This window comes from Ischnura elegans, chromosome 10 (assembly GCF_921293095.1).
Source record: "Ischnura elegans chromosome 10, ioIscEleg1.1, whole genome shotgun sequence".
NCBI classification, from domain to species: Eukaryota; Metazoa; Arthropoda; class Insecta; order Odonata; family Coenagrionidae; genus Ischnura; species Ischnura elegans.
Window position 1 is genome coordinate 40,047,552 of NC_060255.1, and position 23,719 is coordinate 40,071,270.

General features: G+C 40.3%; 1 protein-coding gene across 2 annotated transcripts in view; it reads right to left on the minus strand.

Moving 5' to 3' along the window:
* The window catches only part of LOC124167073 (solute carrier family 12 member 3-like), a 255,017-nt gene that overhangs the window by 194,994 nt on the left and 36,304 nt on the right, over positions 1-23,719 (minus strand). The gene's annotated exons all lie outside the window — the stretch shown is intronic.

Sequence of the window (23,719 nt, forward strand, 5' to 3'; positions counted from 1 at the left end):
CAAAGAGATTTACATTAGCATTATGTTTTTTGCCCGCGACGGTTTTCAATCAATACCTACGTCAGGTCATTTCATCATACTTCAAAACCATTTATGAGCTAAGATATTTTATAGTACAAGCTTTGCTATGAAGTGAAAAATTCATTATATAATTATATTTCCAAACAAAAATTTTTTGCGCAATTGAACGGCGATGACTAGATCCAGAAGGATGACAGGAAGCAATGTCCAAAAGAATATTTTAATTAAAATACGCCATCAAATTATATCTCGATCACAGGATCACAGTGTGTAATACAGAGATCAATGAAAGTCCATGAAGATAAATTAAACTTGGACTCTCTTCGATATCGAATCCCCCTAATACTGGCCAAAAATCAGTACTCAGCCGCCAAAATTAGTAAACATGGTACGTTATTTCCTTATTAAATAGGCCATTACGTTCCTGAAACATGATAGGAAATAAAAAGGACAAAAATAGGGTATATAGGAAGGGAAATAGAGCCTCGCCGTGGTAACTTAAATGTGCGCTCCCCATTTCGATTTCGAAACGAACGCGACAGGGAATTCCTTTGATCGAGAGCTAGATCCAACTTCGATCAACTGATTCCTACGCTGAAAATTCAAAGCACGCATTTCATATCTAGAGGAACGAAAAACAATACCGGATTGATAAATTTTTACGCAACGCGGCACGAGAAAAAAAAAAGCGTCACCTATATTTCAACCATCTCGCCATCGTATGATTCCTGGTCATATATCCCCATCCGGCGAGCATTAAGCTGAAATAATGAACTAGAAAAATAATAAATGCTGCTCCTCCCTTGATGGGAGTAAACAAAAAAGTTAAGTTCATTTCAAAAGCGCTCAATTACTATGGTGGAGGGAAGTGGATCATGCCGCTATTGGGTCATCAATAGGGATCAATGAGTTTCTGTGTGTGGGAGCGACTGGTGCGTGTTTGCACGTGCGTGTGTATTCGACGTTTGCCAATAGACAGGCAAGAGCGGCTGCTCTATTAGCACGCGACCATATTTCTGAATCTTCTAATGCAGGGCTGGTCACCCCTGGAGACGGCAACGATCCCCTATATTATTTCTACTGTATAGATACCTTTTTCTCAACTTATACGCAACCAAACTCTACAAATGAGGTACCAAAATGCACAGAATTTATCAGAGAACATGCGACGGCATATCTTGCTTCCTAAATATTGCTATTTTTTCCTAAAATTGGTTTTAAAAAAATAATCGATAAAAAAATCGATTCCGGCAAGGTTTTCCTCATCCCAAGAATACAGTTAACGCCGTCGGATACCACAATGCCTTTTAATTTGACTCGCAGACAATTTCCCATTAAGGTTTCCTATGCGATGACTATTAACAAGGCTCAGGGTCAGACTTTGCAAAGAGCTGGCTTATTCCTGCCTGACCCTGTATTCTCTCATGGCCAACTTTATGTAGCATTCTCTAGGGTAAGATCTTTTAAAAATATTTTTGTAAATATTAAGGAAAACGCTAAACAAGTATTAACAGAGGATGGTGTAATTACTTCCAATGTTGTGTTTAAAGAGGTCCTCTGACCTCAATTTGTACATGAACATTCCAATTAAATTTGTACATAAGAACCTGCCTTTTTTTTCTACATTTTAAAATTAGAAACGCGCCTATCCCTCTGTGGACATGCATTGAAAAGAGCGGGGGAAGCCCGATAGGAGCGGGTGCATCACGCTCGTTAATCTTTAACTGTACGGCTCCCCGCGCACTGTTAACTTTTATAAAACAACTATTTAGTCGCTTTGAGGAAGTTCCAATGGAACGCATGGCATTGACTGTGGCCTTCCCCATTCGGGCGACCCCTGAAAAACCTTCAGCCTCAAAACATAGTGAGTTGTGAAGAAGTCGAAAACGAAACAGCTTTTGGATTAACTAGATATGTTGTTTCCGATTATAGGTGGAAAATATGATAAAATGATTACACAATTTAAAATGTAACATTTCGTTTTGCCTGAAACCTTATGGACTGATCTCATTACAACGGCAAAGAAAGAAAGGAATATTTTACCGCAAATTTAACGATATTTTTAACGACTGATGGCAAAAGCTAAGCACACGAGACGAATTTTTTGGCAGTAAAAGTCTATTTAATTATAACTTGGCAATACTGAGATGGTTTTTAAAGCTTTTTGCTCATTATATCCGTCTAGAATACAAGTACGCAAGTGAGAAAGCATAAGACAGGGGAGCTTGGTAAGGTCGTTGAACCGGAATCGGTGCATTCACGTTTAAAAAGTAGAAAAATCATTTGAAATTTGACCCCGGATGAGACCTCAGGTTGCTGACTCTACCTCGCTCGCTTGGAAATTTAAATTAAAAGCATTTGTACGGACATCCAAAAAGGAAAGTTGCCTCTTAAAGGAGATGAATTGGTTATTCTCATTCCTTCAAACACATTAACAGGTGATATTTTCTCAAAAGCTTTAATTAAAGTCATAAACTCGACAGAGATTTAAAGATGCCAAATATATAAATCGGAGGATACGTCATCTTCGCATGCAAAAAAGAAACGAAACAGAAAAATAAAAATGCTCTACGGATTGAGCCTTTTCAAGGCTTTTTTTATTACTGCAATTCTTATCTCGAGCTTTTAGACGAACTACCTACAAGCGAAAACTGTTAAAGAGATCCTGTTTTTCGACTTTTTCCATCAGACTAACTGGGGATGAACAAATAGCTACGAAGGTATCACGGATAAATACTTACACGAAAAATTCATTCAAATTCAAGACCAATGTCTAAAAATGAACAGCAATCCCTAAAAATAAAAATAAAACATTATCGTCATCAGTCTCTTCATGGTTCGATAAATGATTAGCATTTGATTATGAATAGTAAAGCACCAATACTGGCGATATAAATACTGACGATATAAATACTGACTCAGTATACTCAGCATAAAGCGGATAATACTACTAAGTTTCATCGTCAAGCCAAAATAATTTATTAATTCACTATATTCAACACCAATCACGTAAATTTTTTCTTCCACTTAATTTTTCCTTACTCATTCACGTTGCAATTATTATGCCGAAGGCGTTTAAAGCCTGCTAATTGAAATAAAATACATTGAGTATCCTCAAATTTTCTAGTTGAACTGCAATTAGAAAGGAAACTTAATTTCTCATTCTACCATGTTCACACGAAATCCATAATTCTGTCGTTAGTAGTTTTACCCAGCTGCTAATATAAAGTCATTACTATTGCAACTGTTCATAAGGAGACAACACACAGCAAAATATGCTACTACTATTATAAATCGCTTCGCTGCACACGAGTCGACCGCAACGTTAGTTGTAAACCAGTAACATATGTGACCCTAGTGTAACTGACTTTAAAGCTACAAATGATCTCTGTCTGAACACGCAGAAGAATGACAGCAGATCAGTTGGCTATATGAAAGCAGCAACAATTTTATGGTATCCCCGAATGATTAGATGTGTATGACTGTCGAATTCCATCGCCGCGGTACCCGAGGCTTCGTGGCAACCCATCTGATTAATGTGATCACTCGTTACCACCGCTTATTTCTTTAATATTTGTGGCTTGAGGCGGCGCGAAGGCGTCCTCGCTAATGATCCCAACACCGCGCATCGGTCACTGAGGACTGAAAATTGGGCCCTAAAAGTTAATAAGCGCAAAACAAGGATAATACATAACGGAAGCATTCTCGTACGGAGTATATTTTGAGACATACACGATTTTATCTGTCGATGAGCATTATCGGCGTCAGCGTCGCTGGTTGTCGGAGTCCGTGGTAGAAACGTCTACCCATCATCGATCCATAAACATATTTTTGGCTAAAGCTTGCATCATAAAAAAACAATGGCTGGCAAAATTCACACATTCCGGGAATTCCCCTGTTGTTCATTATATACATTAATGATCTCTGCTCCCGCATTAGTAGTAAAATACGTTTATTTGCTGACGACGCTGTCATCTACCGCGAAATTAGTGCTCACTCTGACCATGAAATTCTATCATCTGACTTAAACAACGTACATTTATGGAGCCAAGAGTGGGGACTCGAACTTAATCTGAGCAAATGCATGGCGGTACATTTCTTGCGGAATCCGTCCAACTCTAACCATGTTTATGCAGTGGATGGTATTAACATAAAGGCAACAGACGAAGTGAAGTACCTGGGAGTTACGATAACCTCGAACCTCACGTGGGGAACACATGTAAAGAATATTTGCGGCATAGCCCTGAAGAAATTAGGATTCGTCAAGCGTATTGTGGGAAGATTTTCGGATGAGAAAGTAAAAGAAAGGTGCTATTTCGCTCTCGTCCGACCGCACCTTGAATATGCAGCGAGCGTATGGGATCCGGTGCAGAAAGACTTAATCCGCGAACTGAATAAAATACAAAGGAAGGCTGCGCGTTTCGTCAAAAACTGCTACGGGAGTACAGACAGTGTTACGCAGATGTTAAGCGAATTAGGCTGGGAGCCGTTGGAGACTCGGAGGCTGCGCGCTAGGCTTAGATTTCTTGAACAATTGAGAATGGATATCTTTAAGAGAGACACAGATAACATATTATTAGAGCCACACTATATCTCCAGGTCCGATAGAAGCGATAAATTAAGAGAGATGTTTTGCCGAACGGATAGACATGGGAATTCGTTTTTCCCCCGTACCATAAAGGACTTTAATAAACGCTAGTCCCAACCTCGTTAGAGCACTTCTTTTTTTATAGTTGTAAACGGCTGGTGTCCTAACACCCCCTGCCACACGCCTTTTAGGCGGCTCGCGGGGTATTATGTAGATGTAGATGAATGAGGGTCAGTTCATTTTCTTGGACTTAGATTTAAAGTGTGGGTTGGAGATGGCTAAATAGCACCATACTACAATGAAACTAAAGACTTAATCACTAAACGACTTGAACGACAATAAGCAAACATATGATCCAACGGTTAAACGAATTTTTACATTGAACTCGAAAATTAAGTATCTTTTTGAGACTATGCGGCGATAATCCTCATCAATTTCGTCCTCATTTCATGAGCCCTTTCAGTTATCTCAAGAGATAAAGACATAATTTCTAACTCGCGACCTCCAAGACGCACACAAATGCTTCTCAATCGACGGAGCGTGAGAGCATTGCCAATTTCACGCCTAAAAGGATGAAGAAGCAGAGGGCATCAAAGGATAGGCCGCCGCCGGCCGCAGCGCGAGCATCTTCCAGGCGACCCCGACCCTCGCGGACAACTCCTGTTTATCAGTCCCCCTCCGAGGAGGCATCACAGGATACAAAATGGACATGCAGTGGCGTCATCAAGTCCAGAAGCATCTGTTGCGTTGTCAACCCCCCCCCCCCCCCCCCCGGTATCACGCGTGTCCAGTTTCGGCATGAGGAGTTAGCCACAGTAGCGTAAATTATCCAGAAATGGAAAACGAAAATCGAGGGGAGTCATTCATTCACAGTACTGCAATCTTAAGAGGATCCTCCGCTCCACCAGCCACTTTATTTCTATTTTCAGTTTAATACTCCTTTAAAATACAGGTTTATCATGAAAGAATGGTTCGGTTGCAGCAATTCATAGGAAGATAGTAGGAATAGAGTGTTCATAATCGCGATAAAACCTTATTAAGACGTTAACACTTAAAAAAGCGTTTAAGTTTAATATCGAACGTCTCGGGATTTATGTAGCGGAATGCTTCCATGATATAGAAAAAGTTTTTACTTTTATGCTCAATTTATTTACTAACCAAAAATTGTATACTCCATCGTTTGGTGCAATGTCCTAATGATTACTGTGAGTCGAAAGACGTTGTGAGGTGAATAAATTTTGCAGAAAAGAGCAACAGTTTTTTTCTGCTTTAAATTTTGTAACACTCGTTGAAGAACAGGGTTATCATGAAAGAATGGTGCGGTATCCGTAATTCAGATACCTGCTTGAGTGCCTTTAGGAGGGTACCCCAAGTGCAGCAATACGTCCGTTGGATGGGACGTTAAGCCGTGGTCCCCTTGGCGCCTTTCGTTGGGAGGGTGCGCATAGTGCGACTAAGGGTGCGCATATTTAAATATATTAAATATGAAAAAACTGTTTTAGACGACAAATTATAAAAATAAAGACATAAACTGTAAACAACCACACCGTTCTTTAATTATAACTCTGTATCCGATGGCGGATCCATGATAAGGACAAGGGGGAGGGGTTTTGTCGTGGGCCTGGGGGTTTCGGGGCTCTCCTCTCCTGTATGTTTATAACAACTTTTTAAATTGGATATTCCAGTGGGGCTATAGCCCCCTAACCCCTCCTGGATCAGCCACTGCCTGCATATGCTATTACACAAAAAGTTATGGCAGATTATTAAGGGTAAACTCTTTTCGGCGTTTGCCTGTTTCTCAAGCACAAAAATCATTATATTTTAGAAAATACTGAGATCAAATTTTACAAACAGGTAAATGTTTCATAAGGTCTAACCCGTACTCAAACAAAATTTAAAAGTGATAGCACAATGATTAAGAAAACCGGTGGGTGAGGAGTGATGCCTTCGCTTAACCATTGATTACCGGGGTATTTAAATGTGGAGGGACGACGCACCGTACACCTGGATAGAAGTGTTGAGATTGAAATTATGTGCCAATTCGAGCGAACTGCCTTTGGTTTAAACATGATAAAGTAAAATCTAATGCTTAAAATATAGATTTACATAATCAAACATTACGAAACGCCCATTCACAATAAGTAACGAACAATAATTGACAACGTACATCCTAAAACCTATAGTTTGATTTAAAATTGTTTAAATCGACGCGCCTAAATAGCGAGAAACTTCGTTATCCGTCCGGAACACTCGGGGAAAAAATGAAAAATCTCGCCATCCGTACACAACGTACTAGGACTGGTAATAAGAACGTACGTAGGTTGGCGCGAGGGGACCGCCATTTACCTGAGTCGGTCCGCGAGTCGTGCATGCCGGGGGAGGAAAGAACCGACCATAAAAACTCTTTGGGACCGATTCAGGTAGCTGGCGTGCCCGTGCAGGTCCGCGAGCGCCTGGGGAGGGGAGAAGGACAGTGTCGCTGACTCCATGGGGCCTGAGGGGGCCGGAGCCCCCCCAAAAATTCGTTATGGGTGTGACGAAAAAATATGTCAGGCTTGTCGATTTTCCCCGGAGCGTCCAAATATCGAGATTCGAGTTATCAGGGTTCTAATGTTGATCATATGACTCTTCTAAAAAACTTAAAACTCGGTACTTGTAGAATTTCCCGGGGCAAGATCCCAGGTTTGCCCCCCCTCCCCAATATTTTTTGTAAGTCGGCATCCCTGGGAAAGGACTGACCATAAAAACTGTATGGAACCGACTCAGATAGCTGGCGCACGGACCAGCCACCTACCTGAGTCGGTCCGCGAGCCGCGGGAGCCCGGGGGAGGAAAGGATCGACCATAAAAACTATGGGACCGCCTCAGGTAGCCGGCGGTCCCGTGCGCCACCCTACGATTAACAGACTATAGTTTCCTATTTCCCTGATGTCCTTCCCTGTCATTCCTGATGCGCCACAAGTAGGTACCTACTTTTCTTTTAGACTCTCACACGGTGCTTTTACCTCTATCTTTTCCTCCTACAGATTTCTCACGTAATCACTACGCCTTATAGCAAGCCCTATGGTACTCTGGAGTTTTGTTTCTTCTTAAGTTCCTCGGCGCACCTCATATCTTACCCAATCCGTCATGGCAAAATTAGAAGTGCCGGAACGCACTTTCCTTGACTTTCTTTAGAAGTGAAATATTACTCTGTTTTTTATCACAAGTCATTATTTGCATTTTATTACTATTTTTTGTTTCGGTTATGAAGGTAGATATTAGAAATTTTGAGGCAATAAAATTGATAAAAGTGTTATTTGACAATCGTGTCTTTTGTAAACCAGTGCCGGAACGGTGTTCCGGCGCGTTCCGGCACCATGACACCTCTGCTTCCCACGCCTGCCACTAGCGCCACATCTCGAAGGTTTATATTTTTTCTCTGATCAGCCTTTTTCGTGTGTCTGAACCTAAGAGAATAGTAGTGGTAAGGACTTCTCATTTGGAACTCGTATTGCCGGATCACCTGTATGAGTGGAGTTGGGAGAAATCTTCCTTGAACTTTCTGGGACACGCTCCTTGCGTTTGAAATAGTATTCCCTTTTTATGTTACCGCGGAAATAAAATGTTTGGCAAGTTTTCTTTCTCACGATTAACGTCAGAGTTTTGACTGCATTCACTCACCAGTCAAAGAAACTCGTCGTCATAAACTTGAGACTTTACAGCCCAGCCTAATTTTTATCGGCGTTCGGAACTGCCAACTCCTTTGGCATCGTCAACCAAGCCGCCATCAGTCTGAATTTAATTGGGAGGGAAATTCTACCATTTATCTCTCTAAAACGAAGTAATCGCGTGATTTTAAGTCTTTTGCATCGCAAGAACCTAGCATGGCTCTGAAAGGCATAGCATGTATATTTTTACAATATTATACGTAGTTTTCATGGAAAAAATTTCTTGGTATATTCAAAATTTAAAATAATCTTATATTCGTGAAAGGGTCACATTCTCTCAAAGTTCCTATACATACACAAATAACTGACAAAGGATCCACAGCATCTTAATACTTTTTTTATTCTACCGAGAAAGGAAATAAATGGTGAGCAGTTTAACTTATATGAGTATTGAGTAGAATTATGGCAAGCCAAACTTATCGTTGATGGTCGATAACGATGAAAAAATACCAGAAATTATTCAGCAGCTTATTTCTTCGATCTGCAATACTCCTTTTTCATGTTTCAAGCTATTGGAACTAAATATATTGAAATTCAGCCAAACATCAATAGATGAGGCAAATAAATACAACCGAACACCTAACTTCCCTTCCAAACACTTAATGATTTTTTTTTATATTTAAAGTGTGATTTATTTTGAGCCGCTGCGCAAATCACTACTTTATCCAGATTCTCTAATTCCCGTTGCAATAATACCGACTTTCCGGCGTGGTTAGACTACATTTGCTGCATTGCGTGCGGTCAGCCATATCAGTGAACAACCGCAGGTATATTTCAGAATGCTCTCCAATTCATTACTTTAAACGATGATTTGTGTCGCCGCCGAGTTTTTTTGTTAATGCTCAGCGGAAAGATGACTTCGTAAGAACCTCAGTCTGTCGACAAAAGCTTTGGGTGCACGCGTTACAAGGGACCGCAGCTCGTTTCCGGTCGCAGATAAAAATTATTATCCCGCCTCGAAAATGCTGAGAGTGACTCCATCCACTTTGCCTCCTATTGTGTCGCTTGCATTCGATGCAAAAAAAGCTGCTCTAGGAGAGAGTATATCTGAGGAATAGAATGAAGTAGGCCGATACAAGAAGCTAATACGGTCAAGATTGATTTGTATTCGTTCTCACTTGGTGACAGATAATAGAGGACGTAACTGTTCATCCAATGCTAAAACATAATTACAAGACAAATCTGTCCGTAGTATTCGCTTTAGCTTCTTCGAAGTTATTTTCAAGATCTTGAGTTCAACTTCAATGCAGCTAAACCGAAAACCATGGAGAGAACTACAACCCCGCGCTGCAAAAGCCTCAAGCAGAAAATCATATAACAAAATGAGGGTTTCCCATAGGTTTTGGATACAATATACGAGGGCCGTTTTTTTCAGCCTCCGATGGGTGACGATCAGAGGACGAAGTGATCGATTAAAAATTATTTCATTGCTAAATGCGGAGCACAATTGTAGTGTTCTTTCGACATAATCGCCTCGGCGATTGAGGAATTGGTCGTGCCTGTGGACAAGTTTTACTATACCTCCTTCATGGAATGTTGCCGCCAATAACTTCTAACAATTATGCCTTCGTCCTGAAGCCCATCGCCGGTTTGAAAACGCTTGCCATCTAGCCACATCTTCATTTCAGCGTAAAGATGGAAGTCCAACGGCATTAGCACGGCGGGTGATCGAAAATGTCCCGTTGAAATTGCTCAAGGAGAAGTTGGTTGCATCAGCGCTGAGATGACGGGCGTTGTCATGGATCAGAACACTTGCAGAAGTTACCATCCCTTTTCTTTTGTTTTGAACGGGAATGGATGTAATGTTTCGCTGTATAGCCACAGTGCATTAAAAAATTCTGTTTTATAGGCATAAAGGTGAAGATATGTTAATGCTGAAGCCATTCGACGAGTTTTCTGGCTGTCGCTCCGCAGTGCACACTTGGAGGGAGAATCAATTGCGGCAGTTTAGTCAATGAGATTGCTACTAGCCAGAAACTAACAACTTACGGTAAGAAATAACTCGAGCGTGTGGTGCGGAGGACGCGCAATTGCCCTGCCTGCGCAGTACCTGCCTGTCGTTTGTATGCTGTTTTTGCTGAGCTATCGGAGGTCGAAAAAAAACCTCCCTCGTAGATATAATTTTGGATATTCATTTGGTATCGGCTGAAAATGCACGTATCCTAAGTATTTCATTTGTATTTTCAGAGGAACCTGATAGCTGATTGAGTGCTGTGCGGAATTTGCTTACTTTACAGCACCCCGTTCTTCGGATGGGACGTTTAGCCATGGTCCCAAGGACCTGTAACTCTATGAAGACTCATGACTCCCTCTGGATCGGTCTTTTTCAATGAATCATAACTTTCAAAAAAAATACTTTAAGCTACAATCTTGAAACTTTGATGTTACATAGACTCGACCGCATCTCAAGTTTTGAATATTTACCTAAGTATTTTCTAAGATATAAAATTTTTACTAATAAGATGCAGGAAAACGTTGGTAAAGGTGTACTCCACATAACCTCAACATTTCAAGATGGCAACGTAAGTATCAAACGAGTTATTATCACTAGAAGTCTTCATAGCTAAACAATCCTTAGATTGGTTTGACTCTATTCCGCTCCGTCAACATTCAATTAAACCATATGTAACTTAAAATACTAATTTTAATTATCAATCGCCCATGGGTTCGGAACTTACATCCATTGTTAAGGGAACTATAATAAGGATGATTTATGTATGAGCAATAATCACGGAAACCTTTGACGGTTCACCTTCAAAATTTTTGCGGGTATTTAAAATTGGTTTAGTTAAAAAAAACTTATGCTACCATCTTGAAACTTCCATGTTACATAGATTCGCTCGTATTTTAAATTTGAAATGTTTACGCCAGTATTTTCTACGATGTAAAATTTTTGCAAACAAGATACAGGAAAATGTTAATTTAGGTGCACTCTATCACATGGATTTAAAAATTTGCCACAAAATTAAGCCTGATACGTAAATTCGTGGCGCCATATTTGAAGTTCTTTCGTCAGATGGCCGGATGCAATTTTTGTCGCTTCACTCGTGCCGGGGTATTGTTATCCCATTGTATTATTATTCAGTGGTGCCATGGAACCTAAAACCGATCTGCACTGGCGTCATGGTTGTACTCCCCCACAACAATAATACCGACATCCCTCACGCAGACAAGAGGGGAAGAGAATATGGGTGAGCCAACCCCTCCACCACTCCCCAGAATCCGTTTCCTCTCAACGCTTCAGCGACCCTCGTTGCCTCCACTGATTCGCCATCAACAGACCGCACTCCGACAGCAATCGCGTTTCGTTCTTCTTTTTTTTATTTCTCTCTATATTCATCCTCGTATCGCAACGCACATTGTTCAAGATCTGCGATCATTTAAACAATAATTTCGATGCTAAAACCGTTTCCTTTGGTGCCGAACTCAGAGAAATAATATAAAAGAGAGCACACAATGATTGTAATGGCATTATTGAATAAAACAATTGCAATTTTCCATGATAATAAAATGCGTTCTCACCGGTCCTCTAAATGTGTTGCTCACCCGCCGCGCATTTAAATAGGTTTACAAAAGTCACCACTCGCGTCGCTGATGGACAAATTGATCCGATTTTCACGGGGAAATTAGGTATAATTATGGGTGTTAACCAAAATTTATATACATGATGATGTGATCTATCGAATTCATAACCTTTCAATGCTTTTCCTTGCAATTACAAACGTTAAAGTGCACAAAATATAGGGAAAAGCGGATCGCATTGCACTCATCACCGCGCCGCGGATATTTTTGAAAACCGATTAAAATGTGATTGAAGTGGCAACAGAAACAGCCTCCTATGGGATGGAACAGGGCGTCCTCTATCCCCTTATATATAGTACCTTTGAATACTGGATTCTGGGTACTGGGTTTCGTCTCGTCGTCAATTCTCAAATTATGAAGAGGAGACCATTTGAAATTCAAAAATGGTCAAAATGACTGCTTCGGCGCTTCTTGTGTTAAGAGAAAAATAAATGTTTACTCGCCATCAGTCCACCACATACTCACCATCTCCTCCCTATATATATTACCCTCGCCACTCACGCAAGCTCCTCAATGCATCGCCGGCGACGTATCGCACTTCCCCTATGACCTACCTCTATTTCTCTCTCCCGCCCCCCCCCCCCATCCCCGTTCTGACATCACACCCCCTTCACTTCAGCCCCCTCTCACCCCCTTGCCTATCTTCTCTATCGTGGTTCCATCGACCGTCAATAAGCTCGTCGTCCATCGTCATCTGACAGCTTCAAGTGAAAATCAAAAATAAAAAAAGACGACTGAGAGGCGGAAAGAATGCCATGAGAGGAACGCCCGCGAAAGCGCAATGCGCCTGTGCCGCTATCCACCAGATGGAGATGATAGCGGACAAAGGCATGAATGTAGCCACTGATTTTTCGACGCCGCGGCATTGTCAGTACTGGTAGTGAGTTTCATTCCAGGAAGAAAAAAAGAAGAAAGATATTAAAAGGATAATTTAAAAACGAATATTTGGGTGTCTAATTGAACAAAAAAGAATAATATAAGAAATTAATACCACTGGTTTTTCGCCGCCGCGGTATTGTCAGTACTGGTAGTGAGTTTGATTCCAGGATTGATAAAAGAATGATGTTCAAAGGATAATTAAAAGACGAATATTTTGGTGTCTCATTAAACAAAATAATAATTATATAAAAAATTAATACAGTTTGGTATTGCAAAAGAGAGAGAGAATATTGTAATAAACAAAAGAAAAAATTCCCGGCCTCGGTGGCGGGGTAAAGTCCTAGTCTGCCAAACAAGAGGTCGCGGGTTCAGGTCCCGTCTGGGAAAATTGCCGCAATCCAGGGTATGGTTGTATGTGCACGCTTAGTTTTTAATAAACCCCGATATAAAAGGATGTGCTGTTTTCTGTGGTATAGAAATAAATAATATATATATTATTACGGAAAAAGGACGAGGACAACGTTGCTGTGGTAGGTGGAAAAAAGGCAAAAATCAGAGGGTAAAAATGCAGCCTGACTGGGACTCGAACCCAGAAGAAGCCGGCCAGGTGCTCTACCAGTTGCGCTACCAGGACGCTTAAATTTACCATGATTTCGGCGGGGGTTTATACACAGAAAACTCCCTTTGCTGTGGCCCACGAGAGTAACCAATAGATGCCACTGGGGCAGCTCACCACTCACCAACTGAAGAAATGGACGAGGACACAAGGATGGAAGGAAAGATACACACTCACACGATAGTAGGAAATAGACAGGAACATGCGTTTCGGGGCACACAGAGCCCAAGTGAAATAAGCCAATATGGCCGATACACTACTTCATTCATTCACACGGCGCTTAAGGTAGTTTGAGCGAAAAATCAATCATCATAGAATTCTGAGATTTCTATCTCATTGCAAAGAAAAAGTCTTGCTCTTTCCAATGATATCATAATATACACCCCTTACCGGGCTAAATTCAGAGAAATTTGTGTGTAAAGAGAAGCTAATTTACATGGCATAGATAGGAGCCATGCGCTTTGGCAGCAGAATTTATTTAAAAATAAGTATTTCTCGTTCATAGAAATCGACGAAAAACTAACTGCGTGTGGTACACTTCATATATGAATTTTTGGCTGTATTAAATTTACAGGTCACCGGTAGTATGATTAAAATATTTAAAAAACACTTTTCGTCGAACGGGCATTTCCTGCAGACGACCGGATGCCAGAAGATTCGGTTTGGCAACGCCGCATAAGAATTAAATGTAAGCAAACATGATCGCAGACGACAGCATACCAGAAATAAACATAAATGGAGATAATTGATTGCGTACGAGTTTAGTGTACTGATTTTCCATATTGTCGCAGTAAATTCCATGTACAAAAACTACTTCGTGGTGGACATTTGGAAGTGAATCATGAGATTCGCGATTCCTGATACTATTTGGGTTGCTGTAAACTTCGAGTGAAGAGATTTCTTATGTGTATATAAATATGATTTGGTGGAAGGATGTAACCGATTTGACGCACACTTCAGTTTTCTGCGTATTTAATTGTCAAAGTACGATTCTCCATCCGCATTAATGAACTTGCCATCTGTGACGAAAGCGAGTGGTTCAAACCATCTTACAGGTATGAGCCGTGCGGGAAACCTATTAAACACCGTGAGCAGGTTGTTATCTGCAGGTAATTTTCATATATTTAAGCCAACGCAGTCCGAACCTTACATAAAAATGAACGGACATAATTATTAGCGAGATACGAATGTAGTTATGCGTTTACACGCAAGTTAAACAACAGCACATTACGTATAAGGTAAAAATTTTTTGAATCATCTCCCCCAGGGAAATCAGAATTCATCTTACAATGCATAAAACCTACTAAACTTGTTGCCACGATTCGCCGACCCTCCAACGTGAAACGTGGATTCGCTTTAATTTTGGGCGACGATTCCCTCTTCACCTTCGCCCGGGAAGAAGTCTTCTGCCTCTTCTCAAACTCCTTCTTCCGCACAAACCTTCCGTCTTTACTCCTGGATGGCTTCATCGTAAAAGCAGAGAAGGCTGAAATACTTGCGTATCTCACTAAAAAATTAGAGAAATACTCGACTCTCAAAAATATTTCAACACCGAAATCTCTGCACCCTTCCAACGATTCAAGCCACTTCCAGCTAGTCACATGTTTTTCTGAATTCCCGGGTTCCCAGGCTAGTTGAAAGTGTCACTGGTGTCACCAACCTAAGAAATTTCACGTTGTTGCCAAGTCGAGCGTCTCTTGGGCATATGTAATTTCTTTCGATAAAATGCTTCGAAATTGTTTTCTAATATGAGTAATCATTACATCTTTATGTTTTAACATTTAAAATTCCAGTAATCCGTACCCTAAGTCGGAATTAAGGCAAAATTATACTAGGAAAAATTAGTAAGATATTACTAAATTTACCGTTGGTACCTTTGAAAATAAGTCAAGATTAAGTTTAAATTACGTTAAGTTCGTTCATAACCGAGAAAAACAAGTAACGCAAACGAAGATTTTCCGCATAAAATATTGTGAAATTGTGTCAAACGCCTTAATAACTGTTTATAATTGTAAATTTTATTAAAATTTAATCGCTTTTTTGACTTCGGAACTATCTCGCTCAAACTACCTTAAGCGCAAACATACATATAAATTCAGAGGTAAGGAAAGAAAGGGATAGGAACATAATATATAATATAATTCATAACTTTAAAATGTAATTCCTCGCATTTAAAATCATAATAATGCAAAATACTGGGAAAAAAGTGGATCACATTACACTCTGACATTTTTGAAAGCCGATTAAAATGCGAATGAATTGGCAACAGAAATCAACCTTCTGTGGGATGTAATTGGGCCTCCTCTATGCAGTCCCCTTGGTTTCTCCTAAGGATGCCAGGTTATCATACACTTACACTTCTGTGGTGGTTTACGGAGAAGTAACTGCCCCGCAAGAGTGGATGGTATTTGAAAGATGGCAACCCACACCTGAAGTCATTTCCGCCACGGTGACGGGAGGGCGGGTGGAGAGAAACCCGGTGTCTACGTTGGCATGTTCATAACAAAAGGCGCAAAGGGGACTACAGCTTAAACGTCCCATTAAGCAGACGGAGTGCTGCACTTTAAATACCCTCCGCAAAGCAAGAAAGGAGGGATTTGGCAATCTGTAAAAATCTCTGACATCACCGGGATTTAAATCCGGGCCCATGGGGTGGGAAGCAAAAAGTCTAAACACTACACTAATCCGATTACAAATTATTACCAATAAGTAGTTTTTTTTTGTAATATTGGCGCAATGTACTACATTGGTACAATAGGTTCTACAATAATTTCTTTGTCTATCAAAATCTCTTTCCATGGAAGTTTAGCATCAGTTACGTTATTGCATTAACTTTCGCGCGTGTTACTCTGGTCCATTTTCCATAAACGCAATGGGATATTTAATCAGTAGTCAAAAATTAAAAAAACACTAATTCGTAGCGAAAAGAATTCCTCTTCCGAGCTCATGCAAAAATAAAAGGGAAAAAACACGATCTCACGTTCCTTTTGAATTTTAAACATGATCGAATTCCGCGATAAATAATTTCTTTGACGAACTAGGGAAAGAAGCGAAAGAAAGAAGCGTCTACTTCGTCAGTTATCCAACTCAACATCCATTCCACTACGCTACCGTGCTGTCATAAAAAAATACTATCAATAAATTCAGATGGAGTCATATGGCTAAATTGACATGGATGAATCAATTTAACTAGAGCATTCCAGGGGGAGGATGGGCAAAAAATAAGTGGAAGTCTTCCATGACAAAGCCAAGAGGAAGAACTAGGATGACCCTATCGGCATGCTGTTTGATTTACTGACGCCTGCTCAGCGCGGACTCTGACTTATAGAAAGAGAAATAGAAGTCGTTTCTCCAAAATCACTATCGGTGCATCTCGAAAGGAAAGCATAAATTAGCATTTGTGATAGAATGGTGAATCTAAATATGGCATCTTAATGCTCTAAATTCAAGGAACTACTGTATCTTAATCACAAACAATGCTTCCTAGAAAGAAGGACTAACTTATGGCTGCAAATGGCATGATATTATGATATTTATGAGTCAATTAACTTGAGCATAAAATATAAATTGGAAATTCTGAATTATCAAGCCATAATTCCTACCCTCTTGATTTTTTTAGCCTAACATACCTGAAAAAAATATTAATAATATTACTTTTATGACAATGCTTAGAATATTAGAAAAAAATCGAAAAATATTTTCAACCGTTGAACTTTCCATGGAACATTAAATTATTTAAAGATTTTAATTCACTGAACGATAATTTTTAATTATTATCGATGATTCTTTTTTCAACAACGCTTGAAAAAAAACTAATATGTACGAGAAAAATACATGAAATCAACGTACAAATTCTGAAAGCAATTTAAACTACTAAAATACCTATTTATTTAAACAAATTTCTAACATGGAAAGATAATTTGTAATAATGAACGCAATGTAAAATTTGAACTCCGTTTGAAAATTTCCTTATTCCGATTCGATTGCATTTGAAAAAAATCATAAGTTCGGCTCATCTATCACAATATGCTAACCTCCAAACTAGCTTAAAGCGGTCAAAAGCGGCTACAACCCAACACACCCGTCCCTTAGCCAACGAGGCTCCGAGACGAGGATGTACAGTTCGCAATGGTCTGAAGAGTTGGGCTATGATAAGCGATTTCTCCATTCACCGACCCTAACCCGCAGCAATATTATTCCGTCAGAAGAAATATTTCTATGACTTGCCTTCACTACCAGCGCACATGTGATGGGTAAAAAATTATCCCTGCAAAATACTAGTACGTGGCGTCACTAACGCTCTTGGGGCGAGATTTGAACGTCTCTATTGTTGTATGTTATTCAACGGCCACACTCGAAAAATGAAGTAGAATGACACAGAAACTAATGCATTTGTTGACTTACTAATTAGAAAATAAAATCTGTAGACGAAGCCTTTATAATTGCTCTGCTTGATCGTCTTGAAGAAAAGGAACTTCAGCAATGGGATAAAATTGTTCCCTTGCTTATCTTAATTTCTAGGATAAAAAAGAACTTCCGTAATAAAATTCAAGAAATTAGACATTGATGTCATCAATTTCGGCGTCAGAAGTAGATTTTGAGATAATTTCGCGTCTGCGACCCTTATCTGAGTCAACAGTTTTAATAACTAAGTGAAAGTCTGATGATAAGCGCCTTTGGACTATTCGTGGAAGGTTACTCGGGATTTCCACCGGGTCAGGCTCTCCAACGCCATCTCGGCCGACGTTTCGATGAACGAGTTGTCCATCGTCATCAGGGCAAGATTCCACGATTCCACGAACGGAAAAAATAACTCCTATCTCTATGGACACAAGGAAGGAGAACCTCAAGGAAGCAAAATAACTGCCTCGGGATATGCATAAAGAGAGATTGGGGGCAGCAGTGTACCAAACGTAGGATTGAAATGGTATGAATGACGCGTCATGACGTATGTAAGTCTATAATCTCCAAGCAATCACCAAAACACACATAGAATAGGAGTGAGATTAAACGTGCGATATGATGCGATCAACAAACAGAGATATCTTCGTCTCGGAGAAATCATTGAACTAACTTAGGAAAATTTCACGACTGATATTATTTACTCGATGCCAATATTTATACTTTATCAATATAGAAGTTGGGAAATGTTTGCTACCGCAGCGAAAATGAAAGACAAACTTTATTTCAATATCAAAGGTGTCTTCGCAATATTTTCTCAGCTGTGGAATGACGGAGTGAAGAGTCACGTCAAACGTATCGCCAGCAGAGCAGGAGGGAGGTGAAGATTCCTGACAGAAGGTGGTTGACGCAAAGAAGTACTGATTGTGAGATGATGCTTTGACGGCAGCAACATTAACCCAAATCTAAAGTTTTAGGTTGAAGTTTGTGGAACCCCTAGATTGGAAAATAAACTTCGCTTCGTCAATTCCTCGCTTCTTTACTACTGTAACAGACCATTTTGAAATACCAACTTGCTCAATTACTTTATAATATAATTATCATTTACCACATCCCAATAAAAAAAGCGGGCAAAAAATTGTTTTTATTAGTTTTGAAGGAATTTCAACAAGATAACGAGTTCTCAAAAGGGAATAGTATTCGCAGATGTTAGGTAAGGCGAAAAATTTTCCCTATATTTTTAATAAATTGCCAACCAAGGTAAAAAGAAGCTGCAAGCTGCCTTGTCGCTACATTAAAAAGATCATTAAATTCTATCCACCCCCCACAGTGAAAACTATAACGACGTGTCGACAAATACGAGACATATCTAAGTACAAGCCAAACGGACAAATATTCGATCCATGAACCATGACCTAGGAATCCAAAACCGAGATTGCTCACATCGGAGGCGCACAAATATTCAGGAAGACCCACAGACGACACCCGTAGGTCTTCCTGAATGCCTGCGTTGGCCTATTTACTCAGGCGCTTGATTGGCGGTAGGCATTCGTGAAACGAACTAATGGACTTCTGAACGTCGAGTAGAAGACAATGGGACAGAGACTGTGATTTCAGGCTGTGAAATACTCTCTAAAGGCAGTGAAGTAGCAAGGGGGGAGATCCGGAGGGTCCGGACACCCCCCCACCCCCAACACCCGAAATATAAAAACATAATTTCTTTCCTTCATCAAAGGAAACCAAGATCTGAAAAATCATGAATTAACAAAAGAAAAACAAACAAATTGCTAAACACTTAATATTCAACTGCCATAGGAGCGACTTTAAAATTAATATTTTAAAATTACGCAACGACCGCTGTGAATTGGACTCCAGAGAGCAGTTGGAAATTTTAAAATATTATTGAAAGTCAGGACAGCACTCTGATAAACGAATATCTTTACCCATCATTTTCCCCTATTTTGGCGCCCGTTTTAAAATCCTTCTCTTCCTCCGTTAGGTAACTAGGTAACAATAATAAGATAAATAGATCATAATTTACGCCTGAAGATGATGATAAGCCATCGAAACCCGGGTTGCGTTATGTAAAAAAGCAGTGGTATCAGTAATAGTGTAATATCTAAGGAAACGTATAATGGAATACCACAAAGTTAATAATGAGTTAGTGAATTTTAATTTTAAAAATATCTACCAGAAAAATGAAGTTGTTTCGATTTGAAAAGTGTTAAAAATTAGTTTAAAACGCTCTACTTAGTACCCTGTTTTTTTTAATTGGATTTGGACCCCCCACCCCGAAAGAAATCCCTGGCAACCCGATCGTCTAAAAACCTGTTTACACAGTACATTCGTAAGTAACGCGTGATCATCATCATCACTGGTCAACAATCCTAGGATTGGTTTGACGCAGCTCTCCACTCAGTTCCCCTATCAGCTATTCTTTTCACACCTACGTATTTCTTCTTTTTCACATCTCTCTTTACTTGTTCCATATATGAACGAAAAAATCGACCGCGTAACCACCCAACTTGTACAAATGCATGAACAGAACCTGTTCTAATTAAGTTAATGCATTCGTAATTGTTCCGTTCCTGTCCAACAAAATCGTTACTGCATTCACACATTAACTCGCACGTGTTTATGTATCGTGTAAACATGTCTTAAAGGAAGGACTAGAGAATATCAAATGAAGCCACAGGAACCTTACTTACATTCTACAAAATCTTTTAATCCTTGTCCAATATACAAAATATCAAGAATTCCGTTTACATACAAGTTCTTTCTGTCCAATTATTCGCCACTGAAATTCAAGCCAAGGCTTCAGTGTATGGTTTGGCTCGTGTACATTGGGTGCAGTTTTGGAGAGACGAAAAAACTAACAATAACAGCTGACTTTTTGCAGTAAATCATACCTATACGATCCATACATAATATAATTTGCAAATTTAGAATTTTCTCCCTACAGGGAAAGATTATTCCTCTGGAACAATCTCAAAGCATCTGAATAGCCTTAATTTGTAATATGATCTCTACATAATTACAGAGAATCTAAAAAGGGTACACAACTTATGGGTGGATGGCGATATTTGGTGGAACTGTGTAACAGAGATACAATATTACTGAACGTTCCCCAATTTTTTTATGACCCAAGTTTTGACACTATACACTATGTCATTCTCGAGGGTCCTCCATATTTCTTAGAGAATGACATAATGTTTAGTGTCAAAACCTTGGTTAGACCATGAAAAAAAAATACTGAATATACAATATTAGTGTATCTGTGATTGTTTCCTATTATACCTCAACGTGAGCTGCTAAGGGTCAGCAAATAGGGTAGTTTCCTTCATCAAATAAAACGAAAGGCATTGATTGCGATTCGTTACCCACCATTAGTGTATTCATAATACACAAATTATTTCGTTTTTGAAATACCGGTTTAGACGAATGGCAAGTGTCAAATTTTATCCTCATTTGAAAAAGGCCAGATTGGCGCCCATGCGATTCCACTCCACGTGACGTCACAGGGACCTAGTTTCTACACGAGAGGATAGGAGTTATACATCGTCTGAGGTTACCAATGCATGCATGAGGCACAGAGCTCAGGGAAACATGTCTTAATAATCACCTATTAAAACTGGCTTAGGTCGGAAAGTTTTCTTCGTTTGATAAGGTATTAATAAACCTTTTTTAAGCCAAGCGCTACCAGCCAGAAAGGTACTCAGCTACCCGCTAGCATCCTGCGTCCTATCAGCGCTCAGATCCTCGATCAAGGTCACCTCACAAGGCGGGAGGGGGAACCAGAAATGCGTCGCACGGACCTTTTCCCATCATTCCTACTTACGCGTCGCGTTTTCGCGCGCTTGAAAATTTTCACTTTTCATTTAATCGCGAAAAATAGATATCGTCATTTAAAAATCTAAAAGCGTGAAATACGTACTCCAGGAGTAATAATCTTTCGATTTAGGCAATAAAAAAATAATAGGAAACCACCCTATTCTGCATCCAATACGACGGATACTGCATCGCGACTTACGCTTTTCGTGAGTGCCATTACCCAGAGGAAACAGCGATCCCCTTACCGAAAAGGCCAATGAGGAGTCATTAACTACACCCAACATGATGTGCCAAGAGATCATAGACTCAGCTTCCCTTCCGACGGGCGACAGTTTGAACGCGAGGCATTTTTCTCACACAACTAGCGACTGAGAGGGTGAGGGGGTCTTTATCCTTTCTCCACCACCTCCAACATAAATCGCAAAGGGGTCCCTTGAACGTGGGAGGCGTTACTAAACCAACCATTCCCCAGGGGGACCGCTTGCCGCCTCCATTTCTTTCAATCTTTTTAACATTTCTCCTGGCACGCTAAGCGACCCCATACCCCCTCTAACAACCCTCTTAATCGCCTCCTAACTGCAATAACACCACCCTACATCATCCCTCCCATGACACTTCCCACAAAAACCTTCCCTCTCCCCCCATCATTATACCCTCCCCCTAACCATAACTCCCTCCCCCTCCAAACCACGCCGGCAAACAACCACTTGGACATCCGCGGAAAACCCTCTCCATATCTCTCCATCTGGCCGCCGAGCGGCGCTGCTGTGGAGAGAGAGAGATCTCGTTGTCGAGACTGGCTCCGCAGATCGAGAGAGATGAGGATGTGGAAGCAATCCATCATATCATCGCCTCCAACACCACACGAAGGCCCCCCGTCCCACCTCCGAGAGCCTCCACCTCCTCCGCCCCCAGGCGGAGGTTATATGCGAGGCCTCCACGAGGAGGGAGGATTTGGCAAAGCGAAAGGATTGCCATTTCACGGTGGCCACGGACCTCACTACGATATCAACAATAGGAGCTAGGCGAATAAAATTGGTTTTTCGGACGAGGTGTGATCAGGGCCCATTTGAATAAAAGTACATAAACTTGTTGTTTGACCAAATTTCAGTACAGAGTCATCTATAATGAGTTAATAAACAGAAATTCTAATGTGTATAATAAAAATATACTAATAGAGACTAGTTACTTTATTTATATCTCTATTTATAACTCGGAATATATTATGGTTTGTTATCTTCTCAGCACAGAATATTTTAAACTAGGATGTATTAGGTTTAAAACTTTCTAATGAATATATTACAAATTCAGACCCAGAAACATGTTTTGAATTATTTTAAATCATTGTTTAGAAATGATAGATCCCAAAGTAACTCGGCTGGGGCTCGTGATGGGTCCATCTTATAGGGCAATTTACTAAAATGAAATAAAACAATATTGCATTTTCCAAGTACAATGTGGAATTAAGTACTCCAGTAAAAATCATCAGTTTTTTTAACTTTAACAAAGGACAGCACAAACATTCATAGTCTGGATAGGGACCACCTACCCAAGCGGAATTCGAACCCACGACCTTCGGTTTTGCTGGCGAGGACTTTACCCTACCGCCACCGAGGCCAACAATGTCTGTGATTGGTTTCAAATTTATAAAAAAAATTCTACAACCAAGCACAATTCATTTTAAATGTTACTTAACCCAACTCTGAACATCAGCGGGTTAACTAGGAATATTTTTGGGGGGGAAGGGATGAATTGACCACAGGTGACGGGGCAACCTGGGAAAATTTTTTAAAAACGACATGCCTGGAATTACATTATGCATATTCCCGGTGCCGGTGACTGGGCGCTCTATATAATTATATACGCCGGAGAGAGACTGGGCGCTTGTCCCGGTCACAGCCAATGTCCAACTCAACCGTGTCCCTTACTTTACCCTGCATATATATACCCAAGCCAGCCAATATGGCCGGCCTAGGCATATTAGAGGAGTAAAGTCCGGGATGGACGGTCGGCGAGATTGGCTGCGGACGGGACAAACCTCCAGGACACATTGCGTGTCTGATCCTTTATTATATCCAGGTACAATTTACAG